We start from the raw sequence: 5,246 nt of genomic DNA, 5'->3' as shown, positions 1-5,246 counted from the left end.
CTCCGCGCTATTTATGCGGCGGCGGCGCGCGCGTGTTGCCGGAAGCGCGGGGCGGCCCCGCCCCCCTGCACGTGGCCGTGTTTATCGGGGCAGGCCCCGCCCGCGGGGCAGAGGGGGCGGGGCCAGCGGCGCTGCGCGGCCCCGCGCCTGTGCGGAGCTCGGGGCTGTGCGTGACGGCCTCGCACACGCGCCTTGGGTGTGGGAAGCATTGAGTGTGGAGTACAAACAAACGTGAAAATCATGTTTTATGCGGATCTCAGTGGCACGTATAGCTCCCATATTCGAGTCATCGGTACAAAAGATATAACTGTGTATGCAGGCGTGTTTTCATAGGCATATATATATATATTATTATAATATGCTTTGGGTATTTACGTGTTGCAATATCGTAACATATAATGGTATGTAATAGTGTAATATGTAATATATGTATTGCAAAGTTATCTCTATAGAAACACGCGGAATTGAAATCCTGCCCTGCAAAGTGGGTTAAGCCAGGCAGATCCATGTCGCTGAAAATACCGTCATCCTTTTAATGAGGATCACTCAGCTCTGCAGCACAGTTGGGTTCGATCTGCAGAAGCAGATGAAGAGAAAGAAGTGCTAGGGAAGGCAGACACAGGATTTCTCCCGTCTCTTTTAAAAGCCATCAATTCAGAATCTTGTGAAAACAAGCAGAATAAATAGAATGTTACATATTGGTTCTATATAGAGAACACTATATAAAAATAGTATATTATGGATTTTTTCTAAATGTATGCTTTAGATGTATTTATATTATACTTGTAATGGTTCATGTATATATAATATTTTATGTATCAGTTTTATGTATTCATGTGGCTTATATGTGCTATGGCTTTGCATTCAGTGCTATTTATTTTCATATTTTATAGATAAGTATGTATGACTGAAAGCTATATAAGTATATATGACAGTATTTTACATGAAATATACGTGCTGTTTACACATAGTTTATTTGGTGCACGTACCAGCACTTTTTAGTAAAACTGTTATTTATTGAATATTAAAAACACAGGGGTTTCTTGCATCCAAGCCCAGGCTGAGGGAGTACCTTCTCAGCTAAGGATGTGCTATGGCACATTCCGTAAATATAGGACATATTTGCCCTGTGCTATGGTATATGTATCTCAATACCTATATTTTGGTTTTTCCAAGTCAGTGTTGCTTGGGGACACTGTGCGTGGGGTGTTCTGGGTGTCTGGGAGCAGCTCCAGTCCCCCGGGAAGGAGTGGGTGGCTGTTTGGACAGGCAGCCACCGGCACGGCCTGGCCTGTGCTCGGGGCTGAGGGCTGAAGGGACGTGGTGAGCAGGGCTGGGGGGATAAGCTGTCCTAATCCCGTCGTGTTGCAGCCGTTCCGTCTGTGCTGCCACCGCAGCGAAGCCTTCGGCAACATCTGCTGCTCGCAAGTGACGGTGTTCACCTCAAAAAACCAGAAAAACCCTAATAAAAACAAGCCCTGGAGGTGTGAGGTGCAGATGCAGTGCCGCTGGGGCTGAAAGCAGCGAGTGGGAGCTCTGCAAGCCGGAAAGCAACCTGGGGCATCTACTGATGCTGGAAGCTTCACCCCAGGAGTGTTGGCTGCCCTGGCCACCCCCATCTCCCCATCCTGCTGTGGCTCACCTGTGCAGGTGTTAGAGGGTCAGTGGGAGGGAGAGTGAAAACCCAGCAGCTAAAAGCAGCCATATCTGAAGGGTTCTTGCAGCTCCATGGCACAGAGATTTTGAGAGCAGTGGTGAGCCACAGTGCATGTAGAAGTTAAAATCCAGATATGAGAGCCCTAGGGCTGAGGTCTCTTCCTTCTGCCCAGATAATCCACCCCCACAAAGAAGTGGTCTGACCTCTTTCAGGTGGTGCCAGCTATTTCTTGAGTGTCAGGAGATACTGAGTTGCAAGAGTGCTTTGAGCTGCAAAATAATCTCTGGCTTTTTTGTTCTGCAATTTAAATGCCCTAAGCATCTTTCAACAGCATCACTGCAGGTGACACCACTCTCCACACATCAGGAGACTCCAGAGGGGACCAGATCTGCAACAGTGGAGATGTTTGGGGTGAGACCACCTCTTGTATCCCTGAATGGCTGTGGTCACCTGTCACCATGTCCTGCCCTGCAGAGTGAGTGTGCTGGCTGGGGTAGAAGTAATTTGCTTCACAGCGGCTAATCTGGGGCTGTGTTCTGGATTTGTGCTGAACACAGGGTTGATAATGTAGTGATGTTTTTGTTATTGCTGAGCAGGACTTACACAGAGCTTAGGCTGTTCCTGCTTTTCATATGGCCGTGCTGGTGGGGAAGTTGTGGGTACATGGGGAGTTGGGAGGAGACACAGCCAGGACAAGTGACCCAAACTGACCAAAGGGATATTTCAAACCATACGCTCATGCTCAATAAATAAAGTGAGGGGAAGAACAAGGAAGGGGGAGATGCAACTGTTTTGCATGATGGAACCACTTTCCTGCTCTCCTGGAGATTGCTGAACACGTGGCTGCCTATTGGAAACAGTGAATTAATTCTTGGTTTTACTTTGCTTGTGTGATTGGCTTTTGCTTTCCTTATTAAATTGTCTCTATCAACCTACAAGTTTTCTGCCTTTTACCCTTCTAATCCTCTCCCTGATCTTTGTGGTGGGGGAGTAGTGAGTGAGCAGCTGCCTAGGCCTTGGTTGCTGGCTGGGGTGAAACCACGGCAGTGGGTTCAGCCAGGCAGATCCATGTCACTGAAAATATGTCACATGTCACTGTCACTGAAAATACACATCATTAAAAATGTGGATCACTTGGCAACTCTGAAGTGCAGTTGGGTCTGGTCTGCAGAAGGGATGAAGAAAGAAATGAGTGCTAGGGAAGGCAGATGCAGGTTTTAATTTCTCCTGTCTCTTTTAATAGCCATTGTGATCTGTCATGATAACCCACAACCACCATAAGCCTTTGTGAGCAGCCAGTGGGCTGCAACGGGCGGTTGACTGCTGACTGAAAGCACCGTGTCAGACCATGACGCAGTGAGAGCTGCGGGTTCAACAGAGCAGGTGGTGTGTTAAAACCTTTGGAGATTTTAACACGTTGTGGCAGGAGAGCTGCCACCACTGGCACTGTAGTGCAGCCTAAGTCAATGGTAAAAAATGTTATGACTGAAGAAAACCCAACAAAAAACCCAGAGTGAAGCTTGCTTTGCAGACATACAGGTGCAGAGCCAGAGCCGGCCAGGCTGGACACACTGCAGGTACTGACAATGTAGACATGGTGACACAGAAAGAAATTAGAGCTACTGCTCCAGAGCACAGACCCTTTTCTTGCAGGCCAAAATAGATCCTTTCATGACTGAGCTGCTCTGCTCCTCCTCCTGCTAGGTGCAGTAGCAATGGTTTGCAAGGAGGAGGTCACAGAAGGGCAGCTTTCTTGAGAGCTTCTCCAGCAGTGTGCTTCCACACTGGTGTATTGCAGGGCAGCAGATTCCTTTATTTACTTCAGGCTTTACTTAGGAGGTACCACAGGTGCTCTAACTCTGCTCTCAGCCCTGCACAGGCCATTGGTATGCAGGGGTTAAGAAGCAGGGACAAACCCATGTGCATGTCTGGGAAGGTGCAGGGATTTGTAAAGGAACTGGTGGAGGCATTGCCCTCAGTTTTTCCCAAACACCTGTATCTGATCATGGCTCTGTGTTTACAGACCTGGGAATCAGGAGTGGAGGGATTAAAAGCAGCATGTTGAGCCATGAAAGAACACCCCTGCCCTACACCAGTGTGGGTCCCTTGCTTCAGCCTATCCATCACAGCAGGCAACTATGGAAGCCAACTGCATGAGCTGCCTGCTGTGCATGTGTGTGTACAGACATCAGGAGCAGCCCCTTACACGCCATCCTGGAGTCCAGCACACAACCTGCCTCCCCCACCTTGAACCCTTTCAAGGCTGGGCTCCTCTTGCCAAGGAATGAGTTTTATCTCAGGGTACATGGAATGGCTCCAAGTGGCTCTTCCATTACCCAGTGCTGGTTGGAGCCAGGGAGAATTCACTGCACCACAGATTAAAAAAACAAAATCCAAACCCCCATTATTTTTATGACAAGCTGGTGCACAGTGACACTGCAAAGTGGCTACAGGTTGCAGTTGGGAGTGTACACAGTCCTGGTGCTGCGACTCTGCATGGGGGGGCTGGTGAGGACTTTGTTCCAGCAGTATCTCAACTTCAACCTTTATAAACTCATTGTCAGCGTATACAGATAGCACAGGTCAAAACCAACTGTGCAAATCAGCTCTGGTTCAAAGATGGGCGTTGAGGCTGGGGGTGAAGGGTGCTATACTGGGCAGTGCAGAACAAAACCTGGCAGCATTGTTTTGCAGAAGGGCCATGGGTGATGCTGTGACCCACGTGCATTCCCACAGGTAAGTGGACATCGAGAGAATTATTGATGTGGTTATTGCATTATCAGTGTATGCATTAAAGGAAGCATTTCCCATATGAGAATAAAGACAGAAACATTCTTTCAGAGCAAACTGGGCAGCAAACCCTCATTTGCCACATCTTACAGAATCTTGTCCATGCAGGCCATCCCAAATGTGCTCCCACCATCTGATGCAGAGAGGTAGGGAACCACTGTTTGGCTGTGGTAGCCTGTGCTCCCAAACCTCCAAAACAAACACATTCCACTTACCTAAAAAATGATCCAGCTGATAGATACTTCCTTAGAGAGGCAGATCTGGTAGCCTCTATGCCCTGTCGTTCCCAGCTAGGCATGCCGGCTGCTGAGTTAGTGTGCTGCGAGAGGTTTTGCCATTTGGGAAAGCCATGCAGTGATGACGAATGGCATCTCACCTTGAGGACAGTGAGTCATGCCCAAGCTTTATTTTACTACACTTCTGTTCCCTGAAAGTAGCAACTCACTGACTGAGAGCAAATGCCAGAAATAAGCTTGGCTCACTGGCCTGTGTGCTCATCCCTGCTTTAGGGGAGCTGGTTTTACCCTGGGACTCTCTGGATGCTCAGATGTGTCCTGTGGAGCCTTATCTTCCAAAAAAATTCGGTAGTTCTACCCTGGATCAGGCCTTCCTTTGTCCTTAGGCATGGGAGGGGACACTCATGCCCCTGCCCAGTAGCCTCCTGGAGACTATCTGGTAGATCTTGGTCCCTTGAGGTACACAAAAATGAATCCCTTTGGGATCCTTTTAGGAGAGGGATGTCATACAGACACCAGTGACATAAATGCCTCTCACTATGGAATCCTGATCTAAGCATTAC

Source organism: Pseudopodoces humilis, chromosome 1 (genome assembly GCF_049639895.1).
Source record: "Pseudopodoces humilis isolate 2021_Gansu_Grassland_sample_001 chromosome 1, ASM4963989v1, whole genome shotgun sequence".
Lineage (NCBI taxonomy): Eukaryota > Metazoa > Chordata > Aves > Passeriformes > Paridae > Pseudopodoces > Pseudopodoces humilis.
The sequence above is the reverse complement of the archived record's forward strand: the minus strand, read 5'-3'. Positions refer to the sequence as shown.